Here is a 17,597-nt window from a genome sequence, read left to right on the forward strand (position 1 = left end):
CCTATAGAAAGCCTTAGGGTTTACCCTGATCCTATCCGCCAACAATTTCTCATGTCTCCTCCTGGCACTTCTGAGCTCTTTCTTTAGGACTCCCCTGGCTATCTTGTAACCCTCAAGCGCCCTAACTGAGCCTTCACATCTCATCCTAACATAAGCCGCCTTCTTCCTTTTGAAGAGAGATTCCATTTCCTTTGTAAACCACAGCTCCCGCACTCTACAGCTTCCTCCCTGCCTGACAGGTATATACTTATCTAGGACAAACAGGAGCTTTTCCTTGATCTTTGAGGGTTCCTATTCTCTGCCTGGTTACTCGTTTATCCTTAGTGTATTTCTGGAATCTCTGGATTCTCCGGGAACCTATTTCCCAAAGCTCTCTCATGTCCCGTTTTGCTCTCCTGGTTTCCCTCGAGTATACTCCTACTTCCCCTATACTCCTCCAGGAATTCACACAAACACAGATGTCTGCACCTGCCATATCCCTCCTTCATTTTCTTGACCAGACCCTCAATTTTTCTCAACGGGCAGCATTTCCCACACTACCTGCTAAGGCCTTAACAGGATCATACTGTCTGTGTACTCTCGTTGTCGCAGGCCTATGGACGCAATGGCAGATGAGGACAGAGAAGCAATGATTCTCAGTAAAGAGGTCGTGTTGGGAAAGATAACAGCCTAAAGATAGATGGGTCGCCTGGCCGTGATGGAATGCATCCCAGGGGACGTTAACAGATGGTAAAGTGTAAATAGCAAATGCACTCGTGATAATTCACTAAAATTTGCTGGACTCTGGGACAGTTCTGACAGATTGGCAAGTTGCAAATGTGATGCGAATATTTTAAAATGGACCCGTTAGCATAACGTCCTTAGTGGGGAAGATGCCCGATCTCTTAAGGAAGAAATAGTGAGCTATGTGGATAGAAACTGTCTCATCAACCAGACACAGCATCGATTCATGAAAGGTAAACTTCACTAAGATGAGTGGTAGTGTGTGCCAAGGCCACTGTAAGTCTGCACAGGGATACAGGTAGGTTACGTGAGTGGGTAAGAATTTGGCAGATGGAGTTCAATGTTGGGAAAGGTGAGGTCATACATTTTGGTCGGACCAACAGCAAACTGATGATGAAATGGTGAAAACTTGCAGCATGCTGCTGTACAGAGGGAGTTGGGTGTCCTTGTGCATGAATCACAGGAAGTTGGTTTGCAGATACAGCAAGTAATTAAGGCAGTGAAGGGAATATTGTCCTTCATTCCTAGAGGGAGGGTTATGCTGCAGCTGTACAGGGTGCTGGTGAGGTCACACCTGGAATACTGTGTACAGGTTTGGTGCCCTTACTTCAGGAAGGATGTACTGACACTGGAGGAAGTGTAGAGGAGTGTTTTAAAAAATTCTCAAGGTCAGGTTCGTAGGAGAGTAGTCTGACACAGAACAAACGACCAAGAGGCGAGTCTGCTAGAATATGGGCATTTTATTCCCCGCAGCGTCGCCACAACCAGGTCTCATACAACGGGTCTGGCTTATACTCACTCTACATGTTACCGGAACTGGGAGCCGTCAGTTCTCGTAGAGCGGTTGCCAACAACCCACGCTCGGCGGTTAAACGTAACCCCGGAGCAGACTCACCGAACTGGAGACTTTTCCAGCTGATATACTCTTTTCCAGATATAAACATTCATGTGAACAGCAGAGCAAGGCTAAAAAACACATTCCATTCTGGTTACATACAGATAAGAAGATTCACACGGGGAGGTGTGTAATAAGATTCACACGGGACTAAGCAACACCTCCATTCCGGTTAGATTCACACATGTATTGGGACATAATTTTTAACCGTTTCACCACATTCCACTGCTTGGCCCAATACATGTGTTACATTATGATTCACACATGTATTGGGACATAATTTTACACCACAAGGAGGCTCACTAGTTTTAGTCAGGATTTCAGAGGGTTAGCGTATGCGGAGAGATTGAGGAAACTGGTAGTATGCTCATTGGAATCTCGAAGTATGGGAGGTTGGATAGGAAATTATGAACGGAGTAGATAAGATATAAGCAAGGAGGTGATTTCCGCTGGGGGTGGGTCAAACTAGGAAGCAGAGCATCAAAATAAGGGGATATCAGATTTTGGACTGAGTTCAGGATGGACTTCTTCAGCTAAATCTGTGAATCTGTGGAATTTGCTGCTGAGTGCAGCAGTTTAGATTATCAACTTGACTATCTTTAGGTCAAAAGGTAGATTTGTGAACAGGAAAGGAATTAAGGATTATGGTGAGAGATCAGGAATGTGTATCTGAGGACATGAAAAGATTAGCCCTGATCTTACTGAATGGCGGAGCAGGCTTGAGGGGCCAGGTAGCCTGCTGCAGCTCCTCTTTCTTATGTTCTTATGTTCCCACTTTCCAGCCGTCCCTTTCCCTGGGAATAGCAAAGGAATATTGAAATTTCTCGGCCTTGTGCTGTCAAAATTCACCTTTGTCCAATTTAGAACACCGTTTATATCTGGTCTATTATTTTCTGTAACTATTTTAAAACTAGAAGAATTATCAGAGAATCCGGACAGCGTGGAAGTTGGCCATTCAGCCCATCACAACCACACCGACCCTCAGAGACTCCTACCTTACCACTGTAACGCTGCATTTCCCATGGCTAATCCACCTAGCGTGCACATCCCTGAACACTATGGGCAATTTCACACGGCCAATCCACCTAACCTGCACATCCCTGAACAATATGGGCAATTCAGCCCAGAATATCCACACAACCTGCATATCTTTAGATAGTGGGAGGAAACCAGAGCAAACAGACAAAGCCCACGCAGATAATAACAACAAGGTAATCATTCCTTTCTTATTTCCCAGTTCCACCAAAATAACGTCACTGGACGTACTCCCAGGAATATCCTCCCTAAGCACAACTATAATGCTATCCCGAAACAAAAAGGCCACTCCGCCTCCTCTCATGTCCCCCTTTCTATCCTTCCTCTTGCATCGACACCCTGGAACATTAAGCTGCCAGTCCCACTCATCCCTGAGCAACGATTCTGTCATACTCTTGATATCATAGTCCCATGTTCAAAACCATACCCTGAGCCCATCTGCCTTCCCTGTCAGGCCTCTTGCATTGAAGTAACTGCAGTGTAACTTGTCAGTTCTACCTGGTTCAGTGCCTTGCCCTTGCCTGCCTTAACTGTTTGACTTCTGAACTGTACCAGTCTCAGACATAACTCTTTTCTCACTATCTCTTTGGGTTTACCATCACTGGATTAATGCCTCCTGAGTAACACTAGCAAATCTCCCTGCCTGGATATTAGACACTTTCCAATTCAGGTACAATCCATCCTTCTTATGCAGGTCCACTCTACTCCAGAGGAGATTACAATGATCAAAAGATGTGAATCCTTCTGCCCTACACCAGCTACTTAACTAATCATTCATCTCCTCCATCCTGCTATTCCTACTCTCACTAGCGTGTAACACCGGGAGTAATGCAGATATTATGACCGAGGACCTACTTTTTTATATTCCAGGTTAATTTGCTATATTCTCTCATCAGGACTTCATCTTTTCCCCTTCCTATGTCATTGGTACCAATGTACAATGACCTCCCACTGGTCGTTCTTCCCTTTGAGAATATTCTGCTACCTGTCCGAAACATCCTTGATCCTGGCACCAGGGAGATGCCATCCCATTCTGATGTCTCACTGTCAGCTGCAGAAACAGCAGTCTGTGCCCGACTACAGAGTCCCTTATCATCATTGAGTGTTTGGAATCTGATATACCTCTTATTATAGCAGAGCCAGTCTCAGTAGCAGTAACTTGGCTGTCAGTGCAACATTCCCCTGAGAGTCTATGACCACCTACATTATCCAAAATAGTATACTTGTTTCAGATGGGGATAGCCACAGGAGACTCCTGCTCTACCTATCTCCCTCTCCTACCTTACCGAGAGGTAACCTATCTACCTAACTGTATCTGCAGTTTTCCGGCCTGAAACTGCCAACTATCACACACCTGACTCTTGTAAATTCTTCATTACCATTAAGCACCGTTCCATCAGATGCATGTGATACAAGAGGTATTGCTTCACTTCCTGCACGCTATCATCAGGATCATTCAACCTCTCCCTACTCTCCTCCAGGAAGTGCACATCACTGTATGAATGGCCATCTCTGCATTTTAATCGGTAGACCCAGAAAAAGGCAGTCTTACAGCTTTACAAAAGACTACTCGAATACAGTAGTACCTGTATTTTATATTTAAAACGTTCAACCAAAAGATCATAATAGAAGCATTTAAACTAATAAACACTCACTCTACTGAATGTTGCAGATTTTAAAATGTAAAACAGAGTAAGATTTACCTTTTAAGAGACTGAAACCCACTGAGCTGATCCCCGGCTGTGGGTCACAGACATACAGCACGGAAACAGACCCTTCAGTCAAACTCGTCCCTGCCGACCAGATATCAGAAACTAATCCCTTCCCATTTGCCAGCACTTGGTCGATATCCCTGTAAACCCTTGCTATTCATATACCCATCCAGATGCCTAATAAATGTTGCAATTGTAGCAGCCTTCACAACTCCCTTTGGCAGCTCATTCCATAAACGCACCACCGTCGCATGAAAAAGTTGCCCCTTAGGTCCCTTTTATATCTTTCCCCTCTCGTGCTAAATCGATGCCCTCTGGTTCTAGACTCCCTCACTCCAGTGAAAGTACCTTGTCTATCTATCCGATCCATGCTCATGATTTTATAAATCTCTGGGCGGCACGGTGGCACAGTGGTTAGCACTGCTGCCTCACAGCGCCAGAGACCCGGGTTCAATTCCCGCCTCAGGCGACTGACTGTGTGGAGTTTGCACATTCTCCCCGTGTCTGCGTGGGTTTCCTCCGGGTGCTCCGGTTTCCTCCCACAATCCAAAGATGTGCAGGTCAGGTGAATTGGCCATGCTAAATTGTCCGTAGTGTTAGGTAAGGGGTAAATGTAGGGGTATGGGTGGTTTACACTTCGGCGGGTCGGTGTGGACTTGTTGGGCCGAAGGGCCTGTTTCCACACTGTAAAGTAATCTAATCTAATCTAATCTGAGATCACGCCTCAGCCTCTGACACTTCAGGGAAAACAGCCCCAGCCTATACAGCCTCTCCCTATATCTCAAACCCTCCAACCCTGGCAATATCCTTATAAATCTTATGTGAACCTTTCAAGTTACACAACATCCTTCTGATAGGTGGAGAACAGAATTGCACACAATATTGCAAGAGTGGCCAAACCAATGACCTGAACAGCCGCAACATGATCTCCCAACTCTCTTACTCAATACTCTGACCAATGAAGGAAATCATACCAAACACCTTCACTATCCTATCTACCTGCGCCTCTACTTTCAAGGAGCTATGAACCTGCACAGCAAGGTCTCTTTGTTCAGCAACACTCCCCAGGACCTGACCATGATGGGTATCAGTCCTGCTAAGCTTTGCTTTTCCAAAATGCAGCACCTCGCACTTATCTGAATTGAACTCCATCTGCCACTCCTAAGCCTATTTGCCCATCTGATCAAAATCCCATTGAAATCTGAGGTAACATTCTTCACTGTCCACTACACCTCCAATTTTGGTGCCATCTACAAACCTACTAATTATACCTCCTGTGTTCACATCCAATTCATTTATATAATTGATGAGAAGTAGTGGACCCAGCACCGATCCTTGTGGCACTCCACTAGTCACAGGCCTCCAGTCTGAAAAATAATCATCCATCACCACCACCCTCTGTCTTCTGCCTTTGAGCCAGTTCTATATCCAAATGGCTACTTCCGTGAGATCTAACCTTTCTAACCAGTCTCCCATGGGAAACCTTGTCGAACGCCTTACTGAAGTCCATATAGATCACATCTACTGCTCTGCTCTCATCAATCCTGTTTGTTACTTCTTAAAAACCAGATCAAGTACGTGACACATGATTTCCCATGCAGAACGTTATGCTGACTATCCCTAATCAGTCCGTGCTTTTCCAAATACACGCAAATCCTGTCGCTCAGGGCTCCCTCCAACACCTAGTCTAGCACAGCGTCTGTAGTTCCCGGGCTTGTCCAAACCGCCTCCGTTAAATAGTGGCGCCATATTAACTAACCCGCAGTCTTCTGGCACCTCAGCTGTAACTATCAATAATACAAAAATCTCAGCAAGAAGCCCAGAAATCACATCCCACGCTTCCTACAGAATTTTAGGGTACACCTGAACAAAGCTTGGGGATAGGTCCACCTTTATGCGTTTCAAGACATCCAGTACTCTGTAGTATGGACATTTTTCAAGATGTCACCATTTATTTCCCCACATTCTACATTTCCGGTGTCCTTCTCCACAGTAAATACTGATGCAAAATATTACATCTTGATAAAACAAATGAGGGCAGGACTTACACTAATTAAAAGTAAGGCTTTGAGTCGTGATATGGAACAAACAATTAGAATGTTTAAAATACATTCAGACAAGTATATAAATAGGAAATATTTGGATAAATGTGGACCAAGCGGAGGCAGGTGCGATTAGATTAGTTGGGAATTATGGTCAGCATGGACTGGTTTAATCACAGGGTCTGTTACTTTGCTGTATAACATTATGACTAACTCTCGCTATCACTGTGAATTCCTCGGTCCTCACAACTCCTCAGATCACTTTCACCTCATCCAGACTAAACCCTTCCTTATCTCTAGAAATCCTCCCTAGACTCAGGACCATCACTATCTCTGGTATCACAAATAACAATCTCTGTAACATCCTCCAATCTCCTCCCATCTCATCACCCTCACGATCTCAAATCTTGACAACCCCCACAAATCTGTCCTTCTCCACAGTAAACACTGATGCCTCTTGTTTAGTATCCCCCCCAACAACCCCATCTCCTGCGTCTCCACACAAAGGCTGCCTTGTTGATCTTTGAAGTGGCCTATTCTCTCTCTAGTGACCCATTTGCTCTTAATGCATTTCTAAAAACCCTTTCCCTATTCCTTATCCTATTCGCCAAAGCGGAGTCCTGTCCCCTTTTTTGCCTTACTGATTTTACTCTTAAGTATACTATTCTTGCCTTTATACTCGAAGGATGTTTGTGATTTTTTGGATTGGAATAAATGCAAAATATTACATCTTGGTAAAACAAACGAGGGCAGGACTTACACTGATTAAAAGTTGGGCCTCGGATAGTGATATGGAACAAAGAGACCGAGGGGTTCAGGTCTTTGAAGTATGTGTCACATGCAGACACGGTGGTTGAGAAAGGGTTTCGCACATTTGCCTTCATTGCTCAGATCTTTGAACCTCGGAGTTGGGACGTTATGTTGAGGTTGTACAGGGTGTTGTGAGGCCTCTTCTGGAATACTGTGCCCAGTTCTGGTTGTGCTGTTATAGGAAGGATATTATTAAATCGGAGCACTTTCAGAAGAGATTTACCAGGATGGTGATGGGAATGGAGGGATTGAATTATAAGCAGAGTCTGGATAGGCTGGGTCCTTTTTCACTGGAGCACAGGAGGCTGAGGGGTGACCTTATTAGAGGTTTATAAAATCCTAAAGAGTTTCAGTAATGTGAACAGCAGGTGCCCTTTCCAGGAGGGGGCGCGATTCAAGATTGGGGACATACTTTTTAACGTAAGAAAAGGAAGGCTTTAAAAAGAAGTTCCGGATTTTATTTTTTGTTTTTGCACAGAGAGTGTTTCACATGTGGAATAAACTTGCAGAGGACATGGCAGCTGTGAATACAATTGCAATTTCAGGGTGGCACAGTGGGTCAACGATTCGCACTGCTAACTCTCAGCGCCAGGGACACAGGCTTAATTCCTGTATTGGGTCACTGTCCATGTGGAGTTTGCATATTCCTCCCCATGTCAGCGTGGGTTCCTCCAGGTGCTCCCGTTTCCTTCCACAATCCATAGATGTACAGGGAAGGTGAACTGGCTGCGCTCAATTGCCCATAGTGTTCAGGAATGATTGAGTTGAGTGAATTAGTCAGGGGTAAATGTAGAGCAAAAGGGTAGTGGAATGGGATTCTAATAGGAAAAAAACATTTGGACCCATATATCAATAGGGAATGCTAGGATGGACTTGGACCAAGTGGAGGCAGATGCGATTAGTTCAGTTCGAATTTATGGTCGACACGGACCGATTGGACCACAGGGTCTGTGTCGATGCTGTATAACTTTATGACTCATTACCTCTGTAAATTCCTCTATGCTTGGATCTCTCCCTACCAGTGCCACCTCACCCAGCCTTACAAACCCTCCTCATCTCTATAATTCCTCTCCAGCCTCAAAATCCAAAAATCTCTATCACAAATATCTCTATCTCTGTAATATCCTCCATCCTCACAATCCTTACCAATTTGCATCTCCTCCAGTTTCATTATCCTCCCCATGTCTAATCCCCTCCAGTCTCTCAAAGCTCTGCTATATGTGCCTTTCTTTATTTCCAGCTTTCAAGATGCCCAATGTTTATTTCTCACTTGATGATGGCCCTTTCCAATTCCTGTGCTGAGCTTCTGAATTTCCTCTTAAACCTCTGCGTCTCACTTTCCTCCCAAAAACATTTACCAATCACGTGTCATCAATTCTCGTATCACCTTTTCTGACCTGATGTCCAATGGAGCCTGTCATATTCCTATAATAAACAGCTCAGCGGTCTACAGAACAGAAAAAGGTCTGGTGGTCCATCGGGTCTGTGAGAAAAAAAAACTACCACCGAACTATCCTCATCTATTTTCCATTACTTGTGGAAAAGTGTCATGTATCATGGCATCGCAAGTGCACACTAAATACATCTCAAATGTTTTCGGGATTTCTGTGTCTCCCACCCTCACAGACAGTGAGGTTTAGTGCAACTGTTGCTCGATGACGACATCACCCGCAGAAACACAGAGCAGCTGGGTCTGTGCAAACCAGAGGTCGCCCACACATTGGGAAGGATGGCAGGATCCCTGAGAGGGGGCACAGGAGAGTTACCAGGATGGTTCAAGGAATGGGGGATTTTAGTTGCAGGGACATGGGTGTTGTTAATACATATCAAGAATATCCATCTATAATAGATGGACTCTTGTTCTCAACCTCTCCCCTTGCCTGGGCTGTGGTAACCTTCAGGTTAAACCACCACCAGACATCTCTCCATAACGAGAGAGCAGCCCGATGGTCTGGTAGGACAATACTGACTATACCTTTTGCGCAGTGATGCCACTGTACCTCGGGGGTGGAGAGAGGGAATGCTGAATGTGGTGGATGGGACTTCACTCAGGCAGAGTGCTTTTTCTTGGAGGATGTTCACTTTCTTTAACATTGCTGGGAGCTGCACTGATGCAGGCAAGTGGAGAATGTTCCAAAACAACCCATGTGTGCCTTATAGACAACAATCAGACATTGGGGAATCTGGGGTTTGGGGAAACTGAGATTGTTCTCCTTGTAGCAAAGGAAATCGAAGAGAGCTGAGAAACAAGTGCTTACAAAACATATACATTAGGATGTTAAACCTTACACTCATCAACTCATCATAAAAGGATTACTGGACACATATTGAAGATTTCGGGGAGATCTATTGACAGGGTGGTTTGATTCAAAGGAGAATTTTTATGCAGTAAATGGAATTGAGCAGGAACAAAATACTCACACACAGTGCAAATATCCAGGTCCTGATGAATGGAGTAATTCAGTCAGAGTTTGGCGTTACAATTACTGAGATTCCCATCTGAATATCCACCTGTAGTATCCTGTAATACAAGTTTATAAAATCTGTCACTGTCAGGTCAGGTTAGTAACTCACACCATCCCCTCCACCTGGCCCAGGACGACTGTAGACATTACTCCTTGAGGTCATCAGTCAGTTCAGGGGGAAATCTATGTGGGTTTCTATGAGTTTCCACCTTGGTACTTCATGTGACTGAACAGGGCAGATCTTTGACACATGGTACAGAATGTTCCAAGAGTCAGTGAGATGCGGAGAGTAGGATTTGCTTCCTTTTCTTTCCTTCCGTGTTGCCGCTGTGCCTCATCAATAAGACATGGGGAGTGAAAGGTTCATGCAGCTTGATGGGCAAGTAGTCTCCATTCTAACCAATGGGCAGCAAGATCCTCCCAGTCACTCCAAAGCGTCTCTCTGAAAAGACAGCAACTCAGCATGCTTCCCACTGCCCGGTGCTCCCTGGAAAGATTTAGAATGACGGGGGAATCTCCTAGAAAATGCAGAACAGTAAACTTCCAAAAGGATTATAAACTGCTTACAGGGAGGGATTCGTTGGAGAAGTGGATAAGTTGGTAAATGGAGCATAACTTGGGATAATGTGAAGTTGTTCATTTTGGAGGAGGTAATAAAAGAACAGAGGACTATTTAAATGGTGGAAACTGTAGAAACCTGCAACACAAAAGGGACCAGTGGGTAACTGTGCAGGAAACAAAGAAGGCTAGCACACAGTTACAACAGGTCATCAGGAAGGGAAAAGGAATATTGTTCCTGATTTCAGGGGATTTGCAGTATAAGAGTTTGGAGTATATACCTGAGAGCCACTTTATATAGTGCAAGTGAGACCACATCTGGAGTAATGAGAGAAGGTTTGGTCCCTTTATTTAAGGAAATACATCACTTCATCTGAAGCATTCAGAGAAGATTGAGTGGGATGATCCCTGGTTTGCAGGGACTATCTTTTAAGAAAAGGCTGAAGAAGTTGGGACTCGACTCATTGGATTTGGGGGAGAATGAGAGGGGATCTTATTGAAACATATAGGCTTATTAAGGAGTATGACAGGGTATATACTGAGAGGATGTGTCCCATCATGAGGGAACCTAGAACCAGATTCTGGGTCAGTTGCAGAATCAAGGGTTCTGTTTTAGATTTGCCAATTTTAATGCAACACAGACATGGGTAAGGGGTTTCAGTAGCAATGGAGCTGGGGTGAGGTGGAGAAAAGCAACATTTTAGAGATTGGAATTCCTGGTGTTTGCGATTGTGTAAACATCTGATCAGAAGATTACCTTGGGGTCATAATATGAGAGCAATATTGTGAAGAGTGTAGTTCTGCCTCAGGCATTTCCCAGTGAGAGGGAGGGGCCCAGCAGTAAGGGAAAGAAATTTGTAATAGCAACTGAAGGCAATGGATTTAATCATTGCAGTGTTTCATTGGAGGAAATTGCAGCCAATCAAGTTGTAGGCGTGTGGTGAGCAGTTTGATGAATGAGTAACAGTGGAGCAATGGAGAGGGATGATGGGGAGAGAGAGCTGGGCATTGTCAGTGTACATGTGAAACCAATACGATGTCACCTCCTGGCAGTATATAGGTGAGATACAGGAGGGGACAAAGATAGATCCTGGATGGACACCACATATGAAGAATTCAGAAAGGAAAGGGAGAGTGGAGATGGAGCAGGATTTTCCAACAACCTTGATGTCAAATATTAGTTCTGAGCAGAATTGGAGAGAAGGACATAACCAGAAAAGACAGACAGAACAAGGAACATAATTTGTGAATTGGTGAGGGGGAGTGATGAGGAGGAGTCAGACTCCAAAACTACTATTTCTACATCAGTGACATCACCCAACTCCACCCTAGTCTCAGCTCATTCACTGAAATACTCATCCATACTTGTGTTATCTCTAGACTTCGTTATCCAAACACAGTCCTGGCCAGCCTCCCACATTCAACTTACATATAATCTCAAGAATATCTATATATCTACTGCCCAAGTGTTCACTTGTACCAAAACTTGCTGATTCATCAAAAGGCTCCTATTTACAAGCAACAATTTAAAATTCTCTCCCTTGATGTAATTCCTGGCTGTGAACATCCCTGTCTCCCTGCACCACACAACCTGTGAGACCTCGACAACTCATTTTCTTTCAGACTCCCAAAGATGCATTTATTCATTGCTTCACCGGTCTGGCTGTTTCGACACGGTCAAGGCAACACAATCTGGAATTCGCACCCTGACCCTCTCAGACCTGCTTTCCTCTTTTAATGTATTCCTGAAAACCTGCTTATTTGGCAATACTTTTGATCACCTGACCTAATATCCCCATCTGTGGCCTTATGTCAGAAATTCTCAACTTCTGTGAAATTATAAAAATGATAAAAATACAAACTGTTGTTGATTTGCAGACACATTGTCAACTCTTCACTGTCGCAGTGAACAATCTGTAACAGCTCTTCCCCAACTACATTGTGGGAGCACCTTCACCACACGAACTGCAGCTGTACAAGGAAGTCAAACATCACCCTCTCCACAGGCAATGGGGCTTTAGCATTAATCACTGGTATCTGTGGAGAGAGAAACACAGGGATGCATTACAGGAAGTGAGAATGTTGCAAAATTTAATGGTCAGAAATGGAAGGAAAATGCACTCTTGTTGAAAAAAATTATTCACTGGCAAAGATACTGTGGAAAATTTAGTCCATTTAGAGAGCAGCACATTGCCAGTGGTTGGGCAGCAGAGGAAAATTAACTTACAAAAGGTCTGTGAACGAACAGTAAAACACTAAACAAGCCAAACACCCTGTATCCCAAAACGTTAACTCCCCTTCCTGCTCCACCAAGGACATGCAGGTCCTGGGCCACCGCCACCGCCAAATCCCAGGCATCTAATGCCTGGAGGAAGAACGCCTCATCTTCTGTGTTCGGATCCTCCAACCACATGGGATCAATGTGGATTTCACCAGTTTCCTCATTTCCACTCCCCTCACCTTATCCCACATCCAGCCTTCCAACTCAGCACCGTCCTCTTGACCTGTCCTACATGTCTATCTTCCTTCCCACTGATCGGCTGCTGCCTGACCGGCTGTGATTTTCTAGCATCACACTCTTTGACATTGAAAACATCCTGACGCTGACACTGTGTAAATCTTGCCCTATCACAGCCTGCCAGGGAAGGCTGCGCATGCGTCCCCCTGCAGCTTGCCCCTCACAAAGTCGACAGCCACACACGTGTCCCGTGGATCACTGCCCCCAATAAGGATGGTGGTGATCACTCACGCCTTTCACCATTTTCTGGTTTGCCACAAACACGGGCCTGGGATTTTCAAATTTGTATTTTCCGACGTGCACTAAGTTCTGTAAAACGTCTCAGCCCATTCCATTAAAATTTCCTTCCCTTCCTGGTCAATAGATCTTTCCTTAACCGTGCCCTGCACCTTCACACATTTCCAATGGCTTGGTCCCAACAACACTGTGCTGCCAGTGAAGCTTATCACGTGGTTGAGTATAGCCACGCCCCTCATTCACTCAGATTGGTTGGAGGATCAACCGGCACTGGCTAGTCTTCTAGACCCATCCCCATCATCTTATTGGTCCTGCAATGAGATCAATCACCAGATGCCCATTGTGGGCTGGAGCATGCTCAGTGTTTCCTGCTTTTGCTGCTATTCATCAGGTATAATAGAGAGGGTTAATTCCTGTTTCTCCTAATGTCAGACATTAATAACAACTTCCTGCATTGTATGGAGCCTTTCACACGACAATTCACCTAAAGTGCTTCATGAATGCTGGAAACGTTGACTAAAGAGAACAATTTTAAGATACATCTTTGAGGAGTACAGAGGGGGTTAGGAATGATATTTAAGAGGATTTTTTTAGATTAGATTACTTAGACAAACCATCCAAAGAGCAACCCACCCAGACTATTCCCCTACATCTAACACAACGACAATTTAGTGGCCAATTCACCTAACCCGCACATTTGTGAACTGTGGGAGGAAACCGGAGCACCCACGCAGACATGGGAGAATGTGCAAACTCCACACAGACAGTTGCCTGATGCAGGAATAGAACCTGGGATTCTGCAGCTGTGAGGCAGCAGTGCTAACCGCTGTGCCACCGTGCCGCCCATCTGCAGCTGTGTCCTCTGGAGTTCTGCCACACCTAGTTGTGAATGGTGATGGACAATTAAACAACTCACTGGAGGAAGCATCACAGATATCCCCACCCTTCCTGATGGAGGGGCCTCACACATCCATGCACCAGATAAGACAACAGCATTTGCAGGAATCTGCAGCCAGAAGTGCAAAGCAGGATGATCCATCTCAGCCTTCTCCAGTGATTTCCAACATCACAGATGTGAGTTTTAAGCCAGTTTGAATAATATCAGGAAATGGTTAAGTAGTGTAAAGGCTACTGGCCCTGCCAACATTCTGGCAATAATACTGATGGTTTGTGCTCCAGAACTTGCCACCCACCAAGCCGAGTACCACTCCAGCACTGGCATCTACCGACAATGTGAAACATTGCCCAGGCATGTTCAACACAAAAACACAGGGCAATCCAACCCAGGCAATTTCCCTCTGTCAGTCCACACTCGATCAGCAGTAAAGTGATGGAAGATGTCATCAACAGGGCTACCAAGCAGCAGCTGCTCAGCAACAGCCAGCTGAGTGACACTCATTTTAGGCTCCACCAGAGCCACTCAGCTCCCGATTGTGTGACCGCCCTGATTCACAACCTGACAACCAGTTGAATCCCGGAGGTGAGTTGAGGGTGACAGCCCAGTCCCACTCCAAACCCTCTATTTCTAGCTGTGTCTACCCTTGTCTCAGCTCATATACTCTCATCCACCTTGTGTTTTCTCCAGACTTCATTATCCAAACACACTCCTGGCCAGCTTACCACATTCAACCTCCCTGTAATCTCAAGAAATTCTAAATCTCTGCTACCCAAGTACTCCCTCGTACCAAAACTTGTTGATCCATCAAAAGGCTCCTATTCATAATCAACAACATAGAGCCACAGAGATGTATAGCATGGAAACAGACCCTTCAACCCAACCCGTCCATGCCGACCAGATATCCCAACCCAATCTAGTCTCACCTGCCAGCATCAGTCCCACATCCCTCAATTTAAAATTCTCACCCTGGATTCAATTCCTGGTTGTGATCATCCCGAGCTCGCTGCAAAACACACCCTTTGAGACCTCGACAACATTCTCTTCGAGACTCCCAATGATCTGTTAATTCATTACTTCACCTTTGTGGCTGCTTTTACAGTTGCCAAAGCAACAAGGTCTGAAATTCGCAGGCAAAACCTCTCAGGTCTGCTTTCCCCCTTTAAGACATTCCTCAAAACCTGCTTATTTGGCAATGCTTTTGGTCACCTGACCTAATATCATCCTTCTCTGGCCTGAGGTCTGAAATTCCCACTAATATTTTTGTGAAATTATAAGCAGGATAATAAAACCACAAACTGTTCTTGATTTGGACATTATCTTCAAATCATCACTGTTGCTGTAATGAATACTCTGTAATGTCTCGTACCCAACCACATTGTGGGAGCACCTTCACCACACAAACTGCAGCTGTACAAGAAAGTCAAACATCACCCTCTCCCCAGGCAACAGGGTTTTGGCATTAATCACTGGTATCTGTGGAAGGAGAAACACAGTTGATGTTTCAGGGAGTGCAAAACGGATTACAGGTAATGAAAATGGTGTAGAATTTGAAAGTCAGAAATGGAAGGAAAATACACTTGCTTATTGGAAAAAATAATTCTTGACTGTCAAAGATTTTCCAGAAAAAAAATGAAGAAGCAGCACATGGTCAGGGGCTGATCGGCAGAGAAAATAATAACTTACAAAAATGTCTGTAAAAGTAATCGTAAAATACTAAACAGACCAAATATACACCCATTGTTCAAGACTGAGGAAGCTAGATATTGACAAAGTGGTCATGAGGGAGCCCAGAGATGAAACAGAGCAGTATAAGTTGTTATGATCCCACAGTCATAGAGATGTATAGCACCGACACAGACCCGACAGTCTAACTCATCCAAGCCAACCAGGTATCCAAACCTAATCTATTCCCATTTGCCAGCACTTGACCCATTTCCCTGTAAAAGATTCCTAATCATATCATGTGTCCATTTAGATGCCTTTAACAAAATTTAATTGTACTAGCCTCCACCATTTCCTCTGGCAGCTCATTCCATCCACTGCATGAAAGAGTTGCCCTTTTGGTCACTTTGAAATTTTTCCCCGTTCACCCGAAAGCAATGCCCTCTACTTCTGAACACTCCTACTCCAGGGAAAACACCTTTGTTCATTTACTCTATTCATGCCCCTCATGATTGTATAAATCTCCATAACATCACTGCTCAGCCTCTGGCACTCCAGGGAAAACAGCCCCAGCCTTTTATGCCTCACCCTACAGCTCAAATCCTCCAGCCCTAACAACATCCTTGTAAGTCTTTTTTGAAACCTTTCAAGCTTCACAGCACCCTTCCGATAGGAGGCAGGCCAGAACTGCACACACTATTCCAAAAGTGGCCTAACGAATGTCCTGTACAGCGATATGACCTCCCACATTCTATACTCAATGCTCTAACCAATGAAGGAAAACTTACCAAACACCTTCTTCATCATCCTATGTACCTGCAACTTGACTTGCAAGGACTATGAACCTGCAATCCAAGGTCTCTTTGATCGACAAGCATCTCCAGGGCCTTGCCATTCAGTGTACAAGTCCTGCCCTGATTTGCTTTTCCAAAATGCAACACCTCACATTTATCTAAATTAAACCCCATCTGATCAATATCTCATTGTAATCTGAGGTAACCTTCTTCACTATCCACAATATCTCCAATTTTGTATGATATGCAAACTCATTTACGATACCAAATCATTTAAATGAATGACGAAACAAATCCAGAAATAAACATCTATTTCTCTGAGTTTGAATGTGCTCTGAGCAAATCCTGCTCAATGACTCAGTACCAGAGAAAGGCTGCACATGCGCTTGGCTGCATCTTGCCCGCTACAAAGATGGCGGCCACGCACGTGTCCAGTGAGTCATTGCCCCGAATAAAGATGGCGGCGTGCACTCAGGCCTGCAGCCGCGCCGAGGCCATTCCTCATTTACTGCAACCACGGGACTGGGACGTTCAAATTTGTGTTTTCCGACGTGCACAACATGTTTGTAAAACCTCTCCGCTCTTAGCAACACAGTTTTTCTCCCGTTTTCCTCTGTTTATTTCTTTCCTTACCGTATCCTTTCGCTCCATAACTTCCTGAACATTCATTACAGTGACTCTGCGCCGAACTCGAAGGTGATCACGTGGTCTAGTTCCGCCCTACATTCACTTTCATTGGTTGGACCAACCTCCCGCTAGGTCATCCAGTTCCGCCCACCGTCCTTTCATTGGCCCGGTGCTGACATCACCCGGGGTCCCTTTGTTGGCTAGAGCATGCGCACTGCGTCCTGCGTTAGCTGATATGTTGGGTAATGTGATGGGAGAGTTTATTGAGGGGAAGGATTCCCTTTGTGTGAGCTCTGCAGTTGATTTCCTTTACTCATGGAGGGAATTGTCTTCCTACTCATGACTGCATAGTTGTGATTGTTGAATCAATGCCATCTGAATCGATACATAAACACCCCATTTTTACTCCTTCACAACATCTGAGATCTTTACACAATATATCAAGCTCTTCTTTGGAGACAAAAAAGTATGAAATGAAGCCTCAAGGAAGCGGAGCAGGAGTAGTGGATTCATCGCCTTCAGTTGTTCCCCCATTCTATAAGATAATGGCTTGGCCAACCCAGACCTCAATACCTCTTTTATGCTTGATCCGCATAGCCCTCAACTGCTCAATATTTCAAA

At 44.8% G+C, this 17,597-nt stretch overlaps 1 long non-coding RNA gene across 3 annotated transcripts in view; it reads right to left on the reverse strand.

Annotated features, from left to right (window-relative positions):
- LOC148135761 (uncharacterized) overlaps nt 1-15,367 on the reverse strand; it is a 29,348-nt gene extending 13,981 nt beyond the window's left edge. For all 3 annotated transcript variants that reach the window (XR_015754939.1, XR_015754938.1, XR_015754940.1), the window contains exons 1-3: nt 15,260-15,367; nt 12,103-12,277; nt 9,639-9,738 (exon numbers count right to left, since the gene is read on the reverse strand). This is a non-coding gene — a long non-coding RNA (uncharacterized LOC148135761). The remainder of the gene's footprint in view (nt 1-9,638; nt 9,739-12,102; nt 12,278-15,259) is intronic.
- Between the last annotated feature and the right edge of the window lie 2,230 nt (nt 15,368-17,597).

The sequence above is a fragment of the Chiloscyllium plagiosum genome, unplaced genomic scaffold (assembly GCF_037043375.1).
Source record: "Chiloscyllium plagiosum isolate Xiang-an unplaced genomic scaffold, Cpla_swu_hap1 HiC_scaffold_48, whole genome shotgun sequence".
Lineage (NCBI taxonomy): Eukaryota > Metazoa > Chordata > Chondrichthyes > Orectolobiformes > Hemiscylliidae > Chiloscyllium > Chiloscyllium plagiosum.